We start from the raw sequence: 23,200 nt of genomic DNA, 5'->3' as shown, positions 1-23,200 counted from the left end.
TTGAAAGGAGTCTTCCATGGCCTAATATATATCTGTGGTGAAAATTTGTTGAGAATGTGTTAAGTAGTTTTGATGTAATTCTTCAAAGCTTATATAAAGTGAAACCTGACCAAGAATCTGGATCCAGATCACCTCCAAAATTTAACAGAGTCTTCCATGTCCTAATATACAACCCCTGGCAAAAATTATGGAATCACCGGCCTCGGAGGATGTTCATTCAGTTGTTTAATTTTGTAGAAAAAAAGCAGATCACAGACATGACACAAAACTAAAGTCATTTCAAATGACAACTTTCTGGCTTTAAGAAACACTACGAGGGCTGTCCGTAAAGTATAGGTCCTTTTTATTTTTTTCAAAAACTATATGGATTTCATTCATATGTTTTTACGTCAGACATGCTTGCACCCTCGTGCGCATGCGTGAGTTTTTCCACGCCTGTCGGTGACGTCATTCGCCTGTGAGCACTCCTTGTGGGAGGAGTCGTCCAGCCCCTCGTCGGAATTCCTTTGTCTGAGAAGTTGCTGAGAGACTGGCGCTTTGTTTGATCAAAATTTTTTCTAAACCTGTGAGACACATCGAAGTGGACATGGTTCGAAAAATTAAGCTGGTTTTCAGTGAAAATTTTAACGGCTGATGAGAGATTTTGAGGTGATACTGTCGCTTTAAGGACTTTTCACGGTGCGAGACGTCGCTCAGCGCTCTCAGGCAGCATCATCAGCCTGTTTCAAGCTGAAAACCTCCACATTTCAGGCTCTATTGATCCAGGACGTCGTGAGAGAACAGAGAAGTTTCAGAAGAAGTCGGTTTCAGCATTTTATCCGGATATTCCACTGTTAAAGGAGATTTTTTTAATGAAAGACGTGCGCGGCGGCACAGGAAAAACACCTCCGTGTTGATAACCATTTGTAAAATCCAGGCGGCTTTTGATGGCTTTCAGTGGAGTGAGTATATGAGAAATTGTTTATCAGCTGGAGGTGTTCCAACTTGTCCTCAAGGCTTCCAACAGAGGTGTTTTTCCTGTGGCGGAGCGTCGCGGCGGCTGCGAGCCGACGCTGCAATCCGCCCGCACGTCTTTCATTAAAAAAATCTTTAACAGTGGAATATCCGGATAAAATGCTGAAACCTACTTCTTCTGAAACTTCTCTGTTCTCTCACGACGTCTTGGATCAACAGAGCCTGAAATGTGGAGGTTTTAAGCTTGAAACAGGCTGATGACGCCGCCTGAGAGCGCTGCGCGACGTCTCGCACCGTGAAAAGTCCTTAAAGCGACAGAATCACCTCAAAATCTCTCATCAGCTGTTAAAATTTTCACTGAAGACCAGCTTAATTTTTCGAACCATGTCCACTTCGATGTGTCTCACAGGTTTAGAAAAAATTTTGATCAAACAAAGCGCCAGTCTCTCAGCAACTTCTCAGACAAAGGAATTCCGATGAGGGGCTGGACGACTCCTCCCACAAGGAGTGCTCACAGGCGAATGACATCACCGACAGGCGTGGAAAAACTCACGCATGCGCACGAGGGTTCAAGCATGTCTGACGTAAAAACATATGAATGAAATCCATATAGTTTTTGAAAAAAAATAAAAAGGACCTATACTTTACGGACAGCGCTCGTATAAGAAATCAAGAAAAAAAGATTGTGGCAGTCAGTAACGGTTACTTTTTTAGACCAAGCAGAGGAAAAAAAATATGGAATCACTCAATTCTGAGGAAAAAATTATGGAATCACCCTGTAAATTTTCATCCCCCAAACTTATACCTGCATCAAATCAGATCTACTCGTTGACATTGACCCTATGCCATGACATTGACCCTATGCCATGACATTGACCCTATGTGTCTTTTTACAAGGAATGTTTTCGCAGTTTTTGCTCTATGGCAAGATGCATTATCATCTTGAAACATCCCCAAACATCCTTTCAATTGTCCAAAATATCAACGTAAACTTGTGCATTTATTGATGATGTAATGACAGCCATCTCCCCAGTGCCTTTACCTTACATGCAGCCCCATATCACAAATGACTGTGGAAATTTACATGTTCTCTTCAGGCAGTCATCATTATAAATCTCATTGGAACGGCACCAAACAAAAGTTCCAGCATCATCACCTTGCCCAATGCAGATTCGAGATTCATCACTGAATATGACTTTCATCCAGTCATCCACAGTCCACGAATGCTTTTCCTTAGCCCATTGTAACCTTGTTTTTTTTTTCTGTTTTTTTTTTCTGTTCGGTCACAGACGTTGACTCCAGTTTCCTCCCATTCGTTCCTCATTTGTTTTGTTGTGCATGTTTCGATTTTTGAGACATATTGTTTTAAGTTTTCTGTCTTGACGCTTTGATGTCTTCCTTGGTCTACCAGTATGTTTGCCTTTAACAACCTTCCCATGTTGTTTGTATTGGTCCAGAGTTTAAACACAGCTGACTGTGAATAACCAACATCTTTTGCAACATTGCATGATGATTTACTCTCTTTTAAGAGTTTGATAATCCTCTCCTTTGTTTCAATTGACTCTCATGTTGGAGCCATGATTCATGTCAGTCCACTTGGTGCAACAGCTCTCCAAGGTGTGTTCACTTCTTTTTAGATGCAGACTAATGAGCAGATCTGATATGATGCAGGTGTTAGTTTTGGGGATGAAAATTTACAGGGTGATTCCATAATTTTTTCCTCAGAATTGAGTGATTCCATATTTTTTTCCTCTGCTTGGTCTAAAAAAGTAACCGTTACTGACTGCCACAATCTTTTTTTCTTGATTTCTTATAGTGTTTCTTAAAGCCAGAAACTTTAGTTTTGTGTCATGTCTGTGATCTGCTTTTTTTCTACAAAATTAAACAACTGAATGAACATCCTCAGAGGCTGGTGATTCCATAATTTTTGCCAGGGGTTGTATATCTGTCGTGAAAATTTTGTTAAAATCCGTGCAGTAGTTTTGACGTAATCCTGCTAACAGTAATCCTTCAAAGCCTATATAAAGTAAATCTTGGTCCAGAATCCACATCTGGATCCAGATCAGTTCCATAATTTAATGAAGTCTCCCATGCCTTAATATGTATCTGTGGTGAAAATGTCGTCAAAATCTGTGCAGTAGTTTTGACATAATCCTGTTAACAGTCAGACAGACAAACAGACAAACATAAATAAACGCCAATGATTTTTTTTTTTTTTTTTACATCCTTGGTAGAGATAATAAATGACGATGATTCGTTGGGAGATGTAAAAATAAAAGTGTTTGTTTCAGACTCAGTTAATAACAGTCAATTAAACTGGATTAATTTATACAGTTCCAAATAATATCAGTCACTTAAGATGCTTCACACAAGTAAGGTCTACACCTTACCCACCACGAGCCCATGAGCAAGCACACTGGTGATTCAAGTACACATTTTTAATTATCTTTAATGTATATATATTAAATATATATATTAATTCAACCTGTCCTTGTGTTGTTGTCACTATTAGTATTTCATGCAGCCGTTAATCATATAATTGTAAAATCTCATACATACATATACATATACACATACACACACATATCATGTCATATATCATATGAAAACAATTATTATAATATCAATAATTATTATATTACCATCAATAATGAATACATAAATAGCCTAATTTTTTTAAAATTATATATATACATACACATACACCCAAACATATATACATATACACATACACACATATGTCATATATCATATAAAAATAATAATTATAATAATATCAATAATTATATTATTATCACTAATGAAAATATAAATAGCCTAAAATTTAAAAAAAAAATTATATACATATGTATATACATACACATACACCGATACATATACACACACCTACACACACACACACACACACACACACTCTCTTATTGTGTTTTTGTGGGATGGTTTGTTTTTTGGGGGGGATACCACTATGAGCTGAGGCTAAAATGTATTTATTTTCGTGCCACCTTCAAAAGGGTTCTTCAAAAGGATTCTTCTCTTTTTTACTGTTAAAACATCTTAAATTGTGTGTTTTTGTGGGAACTCCTCCGGCCTGATCCCAGCTGAGCTGAGTGGACACACAGCTGATACACAGCAGCACCCACTCAGTCAGCCCATCAGTCTAATCCACTCTGACACCACATTACTGGCAGCTCTGAGTGCCAGCCCTCTTCCTCCACACACTGTTAATGAGGTTTGGACCCGCCGATTCCACAAGCGTTGAGATGGAATGCAAACAGCTGTTGGGAATGAATGTACTCACACGCAGCACCTGGGTGCTCCTGAATTCAAATGCAGTACTTACCTGCCCCAAACACAACTGCATGTAAACCTTTTTAAAATACTTCATTTCTCTGGAATCATGCAATTAATTTTATATTAATTTTGTTTTTCTAGTCTTTCCTGTGTGTATGCACATGCACACCTGCTGTTATGTAGAGCATGGTCAGACTATGCACAGTCAGGGGGTTTGGCTCTAACAGATGGAAGAAGTGACACTGCCAACGCTGAACATTTCATTAAGACCCACTGGTACCAGTTTGGTATCAAACTTGGTTTCAGATCAAATTATATTTGGACTAATTGGTTCCAGGTGGGGTTCAAGTCTATTCTTGACTCTATCGCTGGTACCACACATTGCCGGAGCACTGCCTGGTGACCTGGATTGCAACCTGGGAAATATCAGAGAGGTCCAGGGCCATAAAGTGAAGAAGCAGCATGAGAATGACTTTAAGGCCAGCTCAGGGAACAACAAGAGACACTCCCTGGCCATGGAAGGCCCAGAAATATTTATGAAAGAGGAAGAAGATTCAATGCAAACGTAAATTCACTGCATGTTGAACTGGCACAAGTATTATGCCGGATGCCCTTCCTGACACAACTTCATGTTATATGAAGAATGGACAGGGCTGGGTTTTGAACTGGGAGCCTTCCACACTGAAAACAAGCACATTTAACTGCTTGGAACAACCCCTGCAAAGGTCAAAAGGCAAAAAATTGAGTGTTCTTGTGGAGGTAGAAACCAAAGGAACACACATCAGCAAGAGAAGGACGCAGAGAGATTCCAGCAGAGGGAGACAAAACAACCTAAAGAGAAGAAGCAGGCCTGGAAAGGCCAACAAAAATTAGACTTAAAAAGTCCACATTCAGCAGACACAAATCTCTACCAAGAATTTAAACAAGAAGAGAAAGAGAAGAGCCACAGAGAACAGGAGGGGAAAGAAAAACCTATGTGGTATCCTGAAAATATCCTAGACACTGGATACAACAAAAGGGAACCCCTTTAAACCTTACGGAAGGTTTACAGTGGTGACTGAGGAAATGAGGACTGAGGAAACCTAAAATCCAAAGTGACCACAGTGAAAGGGGCGGGCGGGTATCCGGATACCCGCCCGCTGTGCGTAAATTGATGACGTCATAGTGCGCGCGCAGCCCAAGAACGGTCCGCAGAGGAAAAGATGAAAAGGGGAGAAGTGTGTATTGGTCCCAATATGGATATTCCGGATGATTTTCTCATGGATAGTACGACAATGAACAGCATCAAAGCAGCCAGCTTAATGAAGATGTACTGCTGAATTCGGAGAGCAGCACGGGCCAGCCGACTCGACAAACGTTAAAGTGAGCCAACTTTTCATGTACGCGTTACGTGTTGTGTATCTCAGTAAGTGATAATAATGCAAATAACATGCATTTGTCATGCGGTATGCATTTTCAGAGGCCCGACATCCATGCCGTCACCTAAAATGACACATATTCGCCCGATTTAGACGAGGGCGAATATGTGTCATTTTAGGCGAATATCTGTCATTGTGCCAGTTCAACATGCATATATACAAGGTCTGTTAGAAAAGTATCCGACCTTTTTATTTTTTGCAAAAACCATATGGATTTGAATCATGTGTGATTGCATCAGCCAAGCTCGAACCTTCATGCGCATGCGTGAGTTTTTTCACGCCTGCTGGTTGCGTCATTCGCCTGTGAGCAGGCTTTGTGTGAGCACTGGTCCACCCCTCTCATCGGATTTTTATTGCAAATAAATGTCTGAACGATTTGGAGCTTTGCTGCATCAAATTTTTCCAGAAACTGTGAGAGACCTCCAGGTGGACACCATTCGGAAAATTCAGATGGCTTTCAGGGACGATTTTATGGGGATTATACAGATTAAGGAGTGCTTCAGCCGGTTTAAAGACCGCCCACAGCGTCTGAGAGCGCGGCGCACTCCGAGCGCCGATCGACAGGCTGAAACCTCGCTGAAACAACCAGATCATTTCCAACATGAAGGCTTTGTTGATCTGGGATGTCGTCTGACTTCCGCAAAAATGGCAGAAGATGTGGGCATCAAGACTTTTTCGGCACATTCCACTGTTACAGGAGTTTTTTTCATGGAAAGAGAAGCAGAGGGATGCACCACGGAGCCGCTCATGGCGAGGGACAAAAGCACCTCCATGTTGGTCTCACAGGACGGCTTTCAAATGGCTTTCGGTGGCTTTTCAGTCGTGTGACTATCCGAGAAATTGTGCATGAGCTGGACATGCCAAAACATGTCCTGTGAGGCTTCATCACGGCGTTGCTTTGCACCATGCGGCTCCACCGCGACGCGCGGAATTCCTCCGCTCCTCTTTCCATGACAAAAACTCCTGTAACAGTGAAATGTGCCGTTCATTTCCACACTGGACGCTGTGTTGATCTGGGACGTTGTCTGACTTCCACAGGAATTGCGGAAGACGTGGACATCTGCACTTTTTCTGCACATTGAGACAGATGTGCGGAGGAATTCCGCGTGTCGCGGTGGAGCCGCATGGCACAAAGCAACGCCATGATGAAGCCTCACAGGACATGTTCTGGCATGTCCAGCTCATGCACAATTTCTTGGATAGGCACACGACTGAAAAGCCACCGAAAGCCGTCTGAAAGCCATCTGAAAGCTGTCCTGTGAGACCAACACGGAGGTGCTTTTGTCCTGCGCCATGAGCGGCTCCGTGGCGCATCCCTCCGCTTCTCTTTCCATGAAAAAAACTCCTGTAACAGTGGAATGTGCCGAAAAAGTCTTGATGTCCACGTCTTCTGCCATTTTTGTGGAAGTCAGACGACGTCCCGGATCAACAAAGCCTTCACGTTGGAAATGATCTTGTTGTTTCAGCGGGGGGGCCCGCCTGTTGATTGGCGCTCGTAGTGCGCAGTGCTCTCAGACGCTGTGGGCGGTCTTTAAACCGGCTGGAGCACTCCTTAATCTGTGTAATCCCCATAAAATCATCCCTGAAAGCCATCTGAATTTTCCGAATGGTGTCCACCTGGAGGTCTCTCCAAAATTTGATGCAGTAAAGCTCCAAATCGTTCAGACATTTATTTGCAATAAAAATGCGACGAGAGGGGTGGACCACTTCTCACACAAAGCCTGCTCACAGGCAAATGACGCAACCGACAGGCGTGAAAAAACTCACGCATGCTCACGAAGGTTCAAGCTTGGCTGATGCAATCACACGTGATTCAAATCCAAATGGTTTTTGCAAAAAATAAAAAGGTCGGATACTTCTCTAACAGACCTCGTGTATATATATATATATATATACATATATATATACATATATATATATATATATATATATATATATATATATATATATATATATATATATAATACAAATAAGGCTATGCTCGTCCAATATAACTTTTCTGAATCCAATATTTCTCTATGTTGGACTCCTTACCATCCATCAATTGTTATGTTCTACACCCCCTCCCAAATTAAGGAAACAACAAAGAGTCAAGTAAATTAGATCACTTTATTTTGTTGTGAACAGCATATGAATCCTTCTAAAACATCAGTAGAGTGCTTGTCTACCTTCTTAGTGTTTTTGGCATCCTTGGAGTTCAATATTTCCACCAGTTCCTCCTCGGCAAACTCAGCAAACCTCACTGGCAGAGGATTTTCTGCTGTTGTTGACATGTTTGCTGCCATTTTTTCAACCAGCGTCTGTCAGCAAGTTCCTGACCTCCGCTACGTCATTAATGATGTCATCTCATGAATAATTGCATGTCGCGCTCTGCTTGGCTAGCTGCTGGCAGTAAGCTCTAACGCTATTGGTCAGTGGGAACCGATCCAATATAACTTTTGGTCCTAACCTTTTTGGATCCCTTTGGATCCAACATAACTTTCTGGCACCAAGCATGCCACAATACAGGTAAATGATGGACAGAGAGGCTAATCTGTGATTGGCTATTGCAATCTGAGTGGAGAACATAAAGTAGTGTTCAGAATAATAGTAGTGCTATGTGACTAAAAAGATTAATCCTGGTTTTGAGTATATTTCTTATTGTTACATGGGAAAAGGTACCAGTAGATTCAGTAGATTCTCACAAATCCAACAAGACCAATCATTCATAATATGCACACTCTTAAGGCTATGTAATTGGTCTATTAAAGTAGAAACGGGGGTGTTCACAATAATAGTAGCATCTGCTGTTGACGCTACAAACTCAAAACTGTTATGTTCAAACTGCTTTTTTAGCAATCCTGTGAATCACTAAAGTAGTATTTAGTTGTATAACCACAGTTTTTCATGATTTCTTCACATCTGCGAGGCATTCATTTTGTTGGTTTGGAACCAGGATTTTGCTTGTTTACTAGTGTGCTTGGGGTCGTTGTCTTGTTGAAACACCCATTTCAAGGGCATGTCCTCTTCAGCATAAGGCAACATGACCTCTTCAAGTATTTTGACATATCCAAACTGATCCATGATACCTGGTATGCGATATGTAGGCCCAACACCATAGTAGGAGAAACATGCCCATATCATGATGCTTGCACCACCATGCTTCACTGTCTTCACTGTGAACTGTGGCTTGAATTCAGAGTTTGGGAGTCATCTCACAAACTGTCTGCGGCCCTTGGACCCAAAAAGAACAATTTTACTCTCATCAGTCCACAAAATATTCCTCCATTTCTCTTTAGGCCAGTTGATGTGTTCTTTGGCAAATTGTAACCTCTTCTGCACATGTCTTTTATTTAACAGAGGGACTTTGCGGGGGATTCTTGCAAATAAATTAGCTTAACACAGATGTCCTCTAACTGTCACAGCACTTACAGGTAACTCCAGACTGTCTTTGATCATCCTGGAGCTGATCAGTGGGTGAGCCTTGGCCATTCTGGTTATTCTTCTATCCATTTTGATGGTTGTTTTCCATTTTATTCCATGCTTCTCTCGTTTTTTTGTCCATTTTAAAGCATTGGAGATCATTGTAGATGAACAGCCAATAATTTTTTGCACCTGCGTATAAGTTTTCCCCTCTCCAATCAACTTTTTAATCAAACTACGCTGTTCTTCTGAAAAATATGTCTTGAGCGTCCCATTTTCCTCAGGCTTTCAAAGAGAAAAGCATGTTCAACAGGTGCTGGCTTCATCCTTACATAGGGGACACCTGATTCCCACCTGTTTGTTCCACTAAATTGACGAACTCACTGACTGAATGCCACACTACTATTATTGTGAACACCCCCTTTTCTACTTTTTTTAACTAATAGCCCAATTTGATAGCCTTAAGAGTGTGCATATCATGAATGCTTGGTCTTGTTGGATTTGTGAGAATCTACTGAATCTACTGGTACCTTGTTTCCTATGTAACAATAAGAAATATACTCAAAACCTGGATTAATCTTTTTAGTCACATAGCACTATTATTATTCTGAACACTACTGTATACACACACACACACACATATATATATATATATATATATATATATATATATATATATATATATATATATATATATATATATATATATATATATATATATATATACACTCAACAAAAATATAAATGCAACACTTCAGGTTTTGCTCCCATTTTGTATGAGATGAACTCAAAGATCTAAAACTTTTTCCACATACACAATATCACCATTTCCCTCAAATATTGACCAGTCTAAATCTGTGATAGTGAGCACTTCTCCTTTGCTGAGATAATCCATCCCACCTCACAGGTGTGCCATATCAAGATGCTGATTAGACACCATGATTAGTGCACAGGTGTGCCTTAGACTGCCCACAATAAAAGGCCACTCTGAAAGGTGCAGTTTTATCACACAGCACAATGCCACAGATGTCGCAAGATTTGAGGGAGCGTGCAATTGGCATGCTGACAGCAGGAATGTCAACCAGAGCTGTTGCTTGTGTATTGAATGTTCATTTCTCTACCATAAGCCGTCTCCAAAGGCGTTTCAGAAAATTTGGCAGTACATCCAACCAGCCTCACAACCGCAGACCACGTTTAACCACACCAGCCCAGGACCTCCACATCCAGCATGTTCACCTCCAAGATCGTCTGAGACCAGCCACTCGGACAGCTGCTGAAACAATTGGTTTGCATAACCAAAGAATTTGTGCACAAACTGTCAGAAACCGTCTCAGGGAAGCTCATCTGCATGTCGTCCTCATCGGGGTCTCGACCTGACTCCAGTTCGTCATCGTAACCGCACAGCCACAGTACTTAACCAGTCAATGTCAAACTTGGTAAAGTGACTGGGGGCACCAAAAGGGAAGTCACTGGGACCCTTAGGTGAAAGCGTACATGCATGAACATGCACCCACAAAGTCAGCCATATATATTGGATCACAACCTGCTCTGCTATCCACAGCCGCAGTAATTAAGCAATTGACACCAAACTTGGTAAGGTGACTGTGGGCACCAAGAGGGAGGTCACTGGGGCTATTAGGTTGAAAATGTATGTGTGCGAACACACACACACACACACACACACTCACACATGGTCAGCCTTACATACTAGATTACATATTGCTCACTGGAGCCCTTATTTTTGTAGTTTGCGCGGTACTCAGGTCAGGTAGCAAGAATCACACATTACTAACTACGTAGCAGCAACTGGCTAGGGTCCACTGTAATTACAATCTTGTTATGGCCCTGGGCCTTGTCTGCAGGGTGCTTGTTTCTGGAGGAGGCACTATAAAACTCCACCTGTTCTTCCGCTTACTCGCTCCCTCTCTGCTGCTTCGGGTCCTGATGTGCTGCTGCTGGGCTCTGGTCTTTCGTCATGCACTTTTGAGTTTGTTTTTTTAATTTCACATACCATACACTTTCGCACACATACACACACAATACATCCAAACACTTGCATTCACCACTGACGCTGACACTCACATCCCGTCTTTGTTTCTGTTAAAATTTTATTTTTTGTAAATAAATCCTTATTTTGAGCACGTTACTCCGACATGGTCTCCATTTTGTTATGCTTTGAGCGGTCATAACAGTTTGGGGGCTCGTCCGTTCCTAGGTTTTGTAATATTTGTAGTTTCAGTAATTTTGTCTAAACCGTGTTTCTGTTGTGGGTTACAGTGTTGGATTGGGTGCTTGTGCGTATTGGATAGCTCTTGTATTTTGTCAGCTTTTTGCCTTGTCTGAGTTGTCTGTGCATTTTGATTGGTGTGTGTTGGGGAAGCCCATGATGTCATTTTCCTTATTTGGCTAGTTTGCACTTTAGGAGATATGCCAAGAGTCAAGTTTGGTTGCATTGTTTGTGCAGCATGAGGGAGCATTTTTCCATGGTTTTTGGATGCAATGCATTGTTTTGTGGAGGCTTGAAAGGTAAGTGTCAGTCCTCTGATGTGCACTGGTGTGAAGTTTCAGACGAGTATCCCCTTGTACGTTGTAGCACCGTTTCCCAATAGGAGTTTCACCGTGTGGTTTTGTTTTGTGTGTGTGTGGAGGTACGGCAGGTAGAGCTTCCACTTTTCCCCTTCCCCTACTTCGGCTCGGGTGCATTTCGGTGGTTTCATGTGGTTACCAGCGTGCTGGTCGCCTGTAGCGTGCCACTGGGTTATATGTGCTTCAAAACCCACTGCTACGCCTCACGAAGACTAGGATTGAGTTTGTAAGTTGGGGGGTAGGTAGTTTAGCGGGGGCGTCCTCGTCTTTGGTTGACTATTGTTAAAGCCGGCGGTGTATCTGTTAGCTGTTTAATCTGCGCAGTTAGATTGATCTAGTTACCTAGATAACGATTTGTTTCACAGTGTTATCTTCACGTGCCTTAACTAAAGCACTCCCTCTGCTGAATCACCTCTAAATTATTTACACGTTATTCACTTTGTGTGTTTTTAGGAATCCGCTAGCTTAGCGTAGCTACTAGCTCTTAGCCGGTTTAGCATGGCGGCTTCTCCTGTCTCTCCCGCACTTTTCTGCTCTGGGTGTGAAATGTTTAGTTATTCCTCGGCCTCCTTTAGCAGTAATGGTACTTGTAATAAGTGTAGCTTATTCGTAGCTTTGGAGGCCAGGCTGGGCGAATTGGAGACTCGGCTCCGCACCGTGGAAAATTCTACAGCTAGCCTGGCCCCTGTAGTCGGTGCGGACCAAGGTAGCTTAGCCGCCGTTAGTTTCCCTCTGGCAGATCCCGAGCAGCCGGGAAAGCAGGCCGACTGGGTGACTGTGAGGAGGAAGCGTAGCCCTAAACAGAAGCCCCGTGTACACCGCCAACCCGTTCACATTTCTAACCGTTTTTCCCCACTCGGCGACACACCCACCAAGGAACAAACTCTGGTTATTGGCGACTCTGTTTTGAGAAATGTGAAGTTAGCGACACCAGCAACCATAGTCAATTGTCTTCCGGGGGCCAGAGCAGGCGACATTGAAGGAAATTTGAAACTGCTGGCTAAGGCTAAGCGTAAAGTTGGTAAGATTGTAATTCACGTCGGCAATAATGACACCCGGTTACGCCAATCGGAGGTCACTAAAATTAACATTGAATCGGTGTGTAACTTTGCAAAAACAATGTCGGACTCTGTAGTTTTCTCTGGGCCCCTCCTCAATCGGACCGGGAGTGACATGTTTAGCCGCATGTTCTCCTTGAATTGCTGGCTGTCTGAGTGGTGTCCAAAAAATGAGGTGGGCTTCATAGATAATTGGCAAAGCTTCTGGGGAAAACCTGGTCTTGTTAGGAGAGACGGCATCCATCCCACTTTGGATGGAGCAGCTTTCATTTCTAGAAATCTGGCCAATTTTCTTAAATCTTCCAAACCGTGACTATCCAGGGTTGGGAGTTGTAGTCTTACACACCTCTCTGCAGCTTCTCTCCCCCTGCCATCCCCTCATTACCCCATCCCCGTAGAGACGGTGCCTGCTCCCAGACTACCAATAACCAGCAAAAATCTATTTAAGCATAAAAATTCAAAAAGAAAAAATAATATAGCACCTTCAACTGCACCACAGACTAAAACAGTTAAATGTGGTCTATTAAACATTAGGTCTCTCTCTTCTAAGTCCGTGTTAGTAAATGATATAATAATTGATCAACATATTGATTTATTCTGCCTTACAGAAACCTGGTTACAGCAGGATGAATATGTTAATTTAAATGAGTCAACACCCCCAAGTCACACTAACTGCCAGAACGCTCGTAGCAAGGGCCGAGGCGGAGGATTAGCAGCAATCTTCCATTCCAGCTTATTAATTAATCAAAAAACCCAGACAGAGCTTTAATTCAATTGAAAGCTTGACTCTTAGTCATGTCCATCCAAATTGGAAGTCCCAAAAACCAGTTTTATTTGTTGTTATCTATCGTCCTCCTGGTCGTTACTTTGAGTTTCTCTGTGAATTTTCAAAACTTTTGTCTGACTTAGTGCTTAGCTCAGATAAGATAATTATAGTGGGCGATTTTAACATCCACACAGATGCTGAGAATGACAGCCTCAACACTGCATTTAATCTATTATTAGACTCAAATGGCTTTGCTCAAAATGTAAATGAGTCCACCCACCACTTTAATCATATCTTAGATCTTGTTCTGACTTATGGTATGGAAATTGAAGACTTAACAGTATTCCCTGAAAACTCTCTTCTGTCTGATCATTTCTTAATAACATTTACATTTACTCTGATGGACTACCCAGCAGTGGGGAATAAGTTTCATTACACTAGAAGTCTTTCAGAAAGCGCTGTAACTAGGTTTAAGGATATGTTTCCTTCTTTATGTTCCCTAATGCCATATACCAACACAGTGCAGAGTAGCTACCTAAACTCTGTAAGTGAGATAGAGTATCTCGTCAATAGTTTTACATCCTCATTGAAGACAACTTTGGATGCTGTAGCTCCTCTGAAAACGAGAGCTTTAAATCAGAAGTGCCTGACTCCGTGGTATAACTCACAAACTCGCAGCTTAAAGCAGATAACCCGTAAGTTGGAGAGGAAATGGCGTCTCACTAATTTAGAAGATCTTCACTTAGCCTGGAAAAAGAGTCTGTTGCTCTATAAAAAAGCCCTCCGTAAAGCTAGGACATCTTACTACTCATCACTATTTGAAGAAAATAAGAACAACCCCAGGTTTCTTTTCAGCACTGTAGCCAGGCTGACAAAGAGTCAGAGCTCTATTGAGCCGAGTATTCCTTTAACTTTAACTAGTAATGACTTCATGACTTTCTTTGCTAATAAAATTTTAACTATTAGAGAAAAAATTACTCATAACCATCCCAAAGATGTATCGTTATCTTTGGCTGCTTTCAGTGATGCCGGTATTTAGTTAGACTCTTTCTCTCCGGTTGTTCTGTCTGAGTTATTTTCATTAGTTACTTCATCCAAACCATCAACATGTCTATTAGACCCCATTCCTACCAGGCTGCTCAAGGAAGCCCTACCATTATTTAATGCTTCGATCTTAAATATGATCAAACTATCTTTATTAGTTGGCTATGTACCACAGGCTTTTAAGGTGGCAGTAATTAAACCATTACTTAAAAAGTCATCACTTGACCCAGCTATCTTAGCTAATTATAGGCCAATCTCCAACCTTCCTTTTCTCTCAAAAAGTCTTGAAAGGGTAGTTGTAAAACAGCTAACTGATCATCTGCAGAGGAATGGTCTATTTGAAGAGTTTCAGTCAGGTTTTAGAATTCATCATAGTACAGAAACAGCATTAGTGAAGGTTACAAATGATCTTATGGCCTCAGACAGTGGACTCATCTCTGTGCTTGTTCTGTTAGACCTCAGTGCTGCTTTTGATACTGTTGACCATAAAATTTTATTACAGAGATTAGAGCATGCCATAGGTATTAAAGGCACTTTGTTCATGTAAATGGGGAATCTTCTTCACAGACTAAGGTTAATTATGGAGTTCCACAAGGTTCTGTGCTAGGACCAATTTTATTCACTTTATACATGCTTCCCTTAGGCAGTATTATTAGACGGCATTGCTTAAATTTTCATTGTTACGCAGATGATACCCAGCTTTATCTATCCATGAAGCCAGAGGACACACCAATTAGCTAAACTGCAGGATTGTCTTACAGACATAAGGACATGGATGACCTCTAATTTCCTGCTTTTAAACTCAGATAAAACTGAAGTTATTGTACTTGGCCCCACAAATCTTAGAAACATGGTGTCTAACCAGATCCTTACTCTGGATGGCATTACCCTGACCTCTAGTAATACTGTGAGAAATCTTGGAGTCATTTTTGATCAGGATATGTCATTCAGAGCGCATATTAAACAAATATGTAAGACTGCTTTTTTGCATTTACGCAGTATCTCTAAAATTAGAACGGTCTTGTCTCAGAGTGATGCTGAAAAACTAATTCATGCATTTATTTCCTCTAGGCTGGACTATTGTAATTCATTATTATCAGGTTGTCCTAAAAGTTCCCTGAAAAGCCTTCAGTTAATTCAAAATGCTGCAGCTAGAGCACTGACGGGGACTATAAGGAGAGAGCATATCTCACCCATATTGGCCTCTCTTCATTGGCTTCCTGTTAATTCTAGAATAGAATTTAAAATTCTTCTTCTTACTTATAAGGTTTTGAATAATCAGGTCCCTTCTTATCTTAGGGACCTCATAGTACCATATCACCCCAATAGAGCGCTTCGCTCTCAGACTGCAGGCTTACTTGTAGTTGCTAGGGTTTGTAAGAGTAGAATGGGAGGCAGAGCCTTCAGCTTTCAGGCTCCTCTCCTGTGGAACCAGCTCCCAATTCGGATCAGGGAGACAGACACCCTCTCTACTTTTAAGATTAGGCTTAAAACTTTCCTTTTTGCTAAAGCTTATAGTTAGGGCTGGATCAGGTGACCCTGAACCATCCCTTAGTTATGCTGCTATAGACTTAGGCTGCTGGGGGGTTCCCATAATGCACTGAGTGTTTCTTTCTCTTTTTGCTCTGTATGCACCACTCTGCATTTAATCATTAGTGATTGATCTCTGCTCCCCTCCACAGCATGTCTTTTTCCTGGTTCTCTCCCTCAGCCCCAACCAGTCCCAGCAGAAGACTGCCCTTCCCTGAGCCTGGTTCTGCTGGAGGTTTCTTCCTGTTAAAAGGGAGTTTTTCCTTCCCACTGTCGCCAAGTGCTTGCTCACAGGGGGTCGTTTTGACCATTGGGATTTTTTACGTAATTATTGTATGGCCTTGCCTTACAATATAAAGCGCCTTGGGGCAACTGTTTGTTGTGATTTGGCGCTATATAAATAAAATTGATTGATTGATTGATTGTACATTAGACAGATTCTCACTTAAGCTTCTGTTTGGTCTCTTGTGGAGTTTTGCCATGGATGAAGTTGTTGAAGATTTTATTGAGTCACCATGTGAAAATGGTTTGGATGTTTATACAAAAAAACAACTTTTAATGTTGGCAGCGCATTATACAGTTGAAGTTGGTAATACTCAGAGGACTAAAGAATATATTAAATGTAATTTGAAGTCTAAGTTGTTTGAGACTGGTGTTTTAAAGCCTGGTACTGTTGAGCCTGGTGCATCTGTGGGCTTGTCTCTGCCTTTTGGGACGAGTGCCTCTGGTTTATCTTTTGAGCAGCAGAAAGAATTGCTTTTGTTAAAATTGAAAGCTGAGCAACAATCTGAAAGACGGCGTCAGGATTTGGAAATGGCTAAAATTGAGGAGGAGAGGCTGAAACTTCAGCTTATTGTTGAGGGTAAGCTGGATGGTGTGGAGCGCCCTCTGGGTGTGCATTCGGGAGTTACATCGGATGATTTGGGTGATTTGAGGTTGGTTCCAAGATTTAATGAAAAACCCAGAAACGTATTTTTCCTTGTTTGAACGTTTAGCTGAGACTCGTAGTTGGTCAGATTCTACACGTATGTTGTTGTTACAGTGTGTTCTGACTGGTAAAGCTCAACAGGCTTTTTCTGCTTTGAATACTGCTGATTGTGTGGAGTGTAATACTGTTAAATCTGCTGTACTTAAAGCCTATGAGTTAGTGCCTGAGGCGTATAGACAACATTTTTGGGGATGGAAACGTGGTGAAAAGTTTATGCGGGATCTGTGTGCTCATTTTAACAGTTGGTGTTCCTTGGCTAATGTCACCACTTTTGAAGGCATCCGTGATTTCATTTTGTTAGAACAGTTTAAAAATTCTGTTTCTGCGTGTATTGCAACTTACATTGTTGAGCGTGGAGTTAAGCCTGTGGCGGAGGCTGCGGCGCTCGCTGATGATTATTATTTGACCCACTCATCTGGGAGTAGTTTGGGTTCCTCTGGTCCACGTGACGTTTTTTCGAAAAGGTTTGATTTTGAGTCTAGAAATGGAAGGTTTTCATGGGAGTCTGAAAAAGTTTGTAATTATTGTCACAAGCGCAGACATTGGAAAAGTGACTGTTATTCACTGAAGTCTCGTCTTAAACAGGGTACTGGTAGTGCTAAGCCTGTCATGTGCACTGCATCTGTTGTGAAGGGGCAGGGAGTGGCAAAAGTTAATGTTAAGCCTGAGTTGGAGTTGTATTTGCCATTTATTACTGATGGTTTTGAGTCCCTGGTGGGCAGTGAAGAGCAGGTACGCATAAAAATTTTGCGTGACACAAGTTATTGTAGCTTCTGCTTTGCCATTCTCAAATAAAAATTCTGTTGGCTCAGACATTCCTGTTATGGGGATGCGCATGAATGTTTTGAGTGTGCCACAGCATAATGTGATGCTACATTGTGATCTTTTCCAGGGTGAGGTGTCTGTTGGGGTACTTCCAACCTTACCTGTGGATGGTGTGGACATGATCTTAGGCAATGACATTGCAGGTAGCCGGGTGTGGGTGGATGTCCCTCCACCTGTGAAGGTGACTGATGTTCTTGTACTGTGTAGTAAGCCTGATGAGAATGAAGTGTTATGGGCTGGAGGGTGAATTGAACCCAAACGCTGGGAGCAGAGAGGAGGCAGAAATAATTAGAACACAGGTTTATTTACAGTGGATATATGTACAAGAGGAGTCATTCGGGGGTACTGCCTAGCCGACTGGAGACCGGCCCGCTCAACAGTGGAACGAGGAAGCTGCGGTCCAAACGGAGTCGACCCGGGATGAGATGGATCCGGTGCCAGGTGGCCGCCTGCAAGCTGTTGACGTGGCTGAGGAGGAGAAACAGATGAGTGAGTGATGAGCCGGTCACTTCCAGAAGTGTTTATTCACAGGCAGTCGGTTGTTAATTATCCCAGCTGGGTCCAATTATGCTGACTGTTTGTTCCCTGACCTCTAGTAATACTGTGAGAAATCTTGGAGTCATTTTTGATCAGGATATGTCATTCAAAGCGCATATTAAACAAATATGTAGGACTGCTTTTTTGCATTTACGCAATATCTCTAAAATTAGAAAGGTCTTGTCTCAGAGTGATGCTGAAAAACTAATTCATGCATTTATTTCCTCTAGGCTGGACTATTGTAATTCATTATTATCAGGTTGTCCTAAAACTTCCCTGAAAAGCCTTCAGTTAATTCAAAATGCTGCAGCTAGCGTACTAACGGGGACTAGCAGGAGAGAGCATATCTCACCCATATTGGCCTCTCTTCGTTGGCTTCCTGTTAATTCTAGAATAGAATTTAAAATTCTTCTTCTTACTTATAAGGTTTTGAATAATCAGGTCCCATCTTATCTTAGGGACCTCATAGTACCATATCACCCCAATAGGACGCTTCGCTCTCAGACTGCAGGCTTACTTGTAGTTCCTAGGGTTTGTAAGAGTAGAATGGGAGGCAGAGCCTTCAGCTTTCAGGCTCCTCTCCTGTGGAACCAGCTCCCAATTCGGATCAGGGAGACAGACACCCTCTCTACTTTTAAGATTAGGCTTAAAACTTTCCTTTTTGCTAAAGCTTATAGTTAGGGCTGGATCAGGTGACCCTGAACCATCCCTTAGTTATGCTGCTATAGACTTAGACTGCTGGGGGGTTCCCATGATGCACTGTTTCTTTCTCTTTTTGCTCTGTATGCACCACTCTGCATTTAATCATTAGTGATTGATCTCTGCTCCCCTCCACAGCATGTCTTTTTCTTGGTTCTCTCCCTCAGCCCCAACCAGTCCCAGCAGAAGACTGCCCCTCCCTGAGCCTGGTTCTGCTGGAGGTTTCTTCCTATTAAAAGGGAGTTTTTCCTTCCCACTGTCGCCAAGTGCTTGCTCACAGGGGGTCGTTTTGACCGTTGGGGTTTTTGCGTAATTATTGTATGGCCTTGCCTTACAATATAAAGCGCCTTGGGGCAACTGTTTGTTGTGATTTGGCGCTATATAAATAAAATTGATGATGATTGATGATGAGGAGGAATCAGTTTGGATTCTCAGGCAGTTCAGTTTGAATCAGTGATAACTGACCACAGCTGATCCAAATAAGCAGGCAGTTAGACTGAATTGTTCAGTTCAGTTTCTTCAGGAAAAGTTCACAGTTCAGTTTGTATGATATTCCAAGCAGAGTTCAGTGTGCAGCAGCTCGTATGAGCCAAAAGGAGAGCAAACACTTAACTGGTTGACGCAGAGTGTGAGCTCCGTGCACAAGCTGAGGGTGAAGCTGGTCTTGGTGCAGAAGCAGTCAGATTTTGGTCCAGAGCAGAGGCTCAGACAGAAAGGTGTGTGGAAACACCAAAAAGTCAAGAAAAGGTTCAATTCTGGAAAACAGAGAGGCCAAGCTTACCATGGGAGATGAGCTGAGTTTCTGGCGAGGATGGAATGAGGAGTCGGGGTTCATATACAGGTGCTGATTAGATGAAGGTCAGGTGTGTCAATCAGCTTGCGACGTGCCACCTGGCCGAAGAGAGAGAGAGAGAGAGAAGCAGCAGCAGCAGGAACAGGCAGCCCACAACATGAAGTGCAGTTTCCAGATGTGTTTGGTTCCTGTGTGGTGACCCGTTCAAAGAAGCAGAGAGATAAGTGTTCTGATGATGACTCTAAAAATGATTTAACTGTGCCCGTGGCTCCCTGGTCTATTTCTTGCAGTGATTTAGTAAAGGAGCAAAAGGATGACAACACATTGGCAGCTTTGTGGGAGGAGGTTTGTTCTTCAGTTGAGGTAAGAAACAAGACTCATTGCTACTTTGTGCACAATGATGTATTGATGAGAAAATGGACACCTCAGTTAGATGTTTATTGGTGATCCTGTGTATCAAGTGGTTGTTCCTCTTAAATTTTGGAATGTGGTTTTACAGATCTCTCATGATCAGTCTGGACATTTGGGGTTAGGAAAACTTATGACCGTGTTATGAGGTATTTCTTTTGGCCTTGTTTAAAAAGAGATGTGTCCACGTATATAAAATCATGTCACACGTGTCAGTTGACTTATAAGCCCAACCAGTCTTTGAAACCAGCTCCACTTTGTCCATTTCCAGCTATAGGACAACCATTTGAACACTTGTTAATAGATTGCTTAGGCCCACTGCCACCGTCCAAGTCCGGTGCCTGTTATTTGTTGACTGTGATGTGTCTGAGCACTCGGTATCCAGCTGCATATCCTCTCCGTAGCATTATTGTAAAATCTGTAGTCCGTGCGTTGTCTTAGTTTTTCTCTACTTTTGGTGCCCCACGTTTGTTACAGTCTGACAGGGGATCGAACTTCTGTTGGAAATTGTTTGTACAGGTCGTTAAACAATTAAATGTGACACATAATCTTTCATCTGCTTGTCATGCGCAGAGTCAGGGCGCGCATGAATGGACCAGACTTTAAAGGCTATGTTGCGTTCTTTTTGTGTCCAAATGCAGTGTGATTGGGAAGAGACCTTACCATGGATGTTCCTGGCTGCTCGAGAGGTGGTCTAGGAAAGCACAGGGTTTAGCCCTAATGACCTGGTATTTGGCCATGAGATCCATGGTCCCCTGGCGTTGTTACAGGATGGTTGGAGAGTCTGACCCTCCCAGTAATTTACTGGATTTTGTGAATGGTTTTAGATATAGACTGTATTTGGCTCAGGAAAGTGCTAAGGAAAAGCTTGCGGGAGTGCAGTCTAAAATGAAAAAGCGCTATGACTCTAACTAAGACGGAGCATAGAGAGTTTCTTCCTGGTGATCAAGTGCTGGCCTTGATGCTGCTGGTTGCATCTCCTTTTCAGGCAAAGTATTGTGGTCCTTATTCTGTACTAAAAAAGTTGTCAGACTTGAACTATTTAATTTCTACACCTGACCGGAGGTCACGCACAAAACTATTCCATGTTAATCTTTTGAGGCCTTATGTTGCTCGGGAGCCTGTTGACTCTGTTTTGAAGCCTGTAGCTCATCCTGTCTGTGTGTCTGTTCCATCAGCGTCTCCGGTTGTGGCAGAGCTGGATGTTGACGATCTTCCTAGTCCGGATGATGCCATTGTAACTGGTCGGTTGAAAAATACAGAGTCTTTGGAAAAGTTGGAAAGTTTTTTGGGCCATTTGGAGCCATTGCAAAGAGATCAGTTGGTGCAGTTAATTCACAGCTTCCCTTGTATTTTTGGGGATACTCCATCGCACACCACCTGGTTAAAGCACGACATTGATGTTGGAGATGCTAAGCCTATAAGGCAAAGATTTTACAGAGTACATCCTGAATAACGTAATCACCTTGAAGCAGAAGTGGGGTATATGATTGAGAATAACATTGTGGTGCCTTCTGATTCGAGCTGGGCTTCTCCTTGCCTTTTGGTCCCTAAGTCTGAAGGGAGTCCACGTTTCTGCACTGACTTTCGTAAAATAAATGCAGTAACAAAACATGACTCCTTTCCTTTACCATGAATGGAGGACTGTGTGGACCAAGTGGGGGGGGGGGGGGGGGCTTTGTGACCAAGCGAGACTTGCTAAAGGGGTATTGGCAGGTCCCCCTGACAGAAAGGGCCAAGCAGATTTCTTCTTTTGTAACCCCTAGTGGCCTATACTCGTACAAGATCATGCCGTTTGGTTTAAGAAATGTACCGGAGTCATTCCAGCCCCTTATGAATTTAGTTGTGCGGGACTTAGAAGGCTCTGCTGTGTACCTCGACGACCTGGTTGTTTTCGCAAATAGCTGGCGGGAGCATTTGGAGCGGCTTAGAGCTGTGTTTAACCGCTTGGCTCAGGCCAGTTATACTGTGAACCTGGCTAAATGTGAGTTTGCTAAAGGCACGGTGGTATACTTCGGTCGTGTGGTTGGCCAGGGCACTGTGAGGCCTGTGCGGGTTAAAGTCTAGGCCATTGACCTATTTCCTTCACCCACTAAAAAAAGGAGCTAATGCGGTTTTTGGGGATGGTGGGCTATTATAGGTGTTTCTGTGAGAATTTTTCCACTGTGGTAGTGCCCCTGACCGGTCTTTTAAAAGGAAATGTAAAATTTGTTTGGTCTAATCCTTGACAGAAAGCATTTGAGCTTGTCAAGGCATTAATTTCAAATGCTCCTGTTTTGGCTGCTCCTAGGTGGGACAGGGCATTTCAGTTGGAGGTCGATGCAAGTTCAGTTGGTGCAGGCGCTGTGTTGTTGCAGGCAAATGATGAGGGGGTGAATAGACCAGTTTGTTTCTTTTACAGGAAATTCAATCGTCATCAAATGAATTATTCAGTTATTGAAAAAGAAACACTTGCTTTGATTTGGTCTTTACAGCATTTCAGTGTTTATGTCGGATGTGGTCCTGTAACTGCCTTTTCTGATCATAACCCTCTGACCTTCCTCAGCAGCCTGCAGTCTCCCAACCAACGTTTAATGCGTTGGGCCCTATTGTTTCACTCTTATTGCCTTGAAATACAACATATTAAAGGCCGTGATAATGTGGTGGTGGATGCGTTGTCTCGGGTGCATTGCTGTTATTGTGCCTGCTTGCCACAAGATCCTTTGTCTATCCTTCTAGTGTTTTGGTGCCTGGATACCTCTGTGGTGCAAATGTCTATGACAATGCTGTGACTTGGTCCACACATTGTCCACCTTCTAGAGCAGGGGTGGCCAAGTTCGGTCCTCGAGAGCCACCTTCTTGACACTCTTAGTTGTCTCCCTGCTCCAACACACCTGAATCCAATGAAAGGCTCATTAAAAG

At 42.5% G+C, this 23,200-nt stretch overlaps 1 pseudogene; it reads left to right on the top strand.

Moving 5' to 3' along the window:
* LOC117513206 overlaps positions 1-23,200 on the top strand; it is a 93,039-nt pseudogene that overhangs the window by 54,996 nt on the left and 14,843 nt on the right.

The sequence above is a fragment of the Thalassophryne amazonica genome, chromosome 7, assembly GCF_902500255.1.
Source record: "Thalassophryne amazonica chromosome 7, fThaAma1.1, whole genome shotgun sequence".
NCBI classification, from domain to species: Eukaryota; Metazoa; Chordata; class Actinopteri; order Batrachoidiformes; family Batrachoididae; genus Thalassophryne; species Thalassophryne amazonica.
This window is presented reverse-complemented; position numbering and strand designations above follow the sequence as displayed.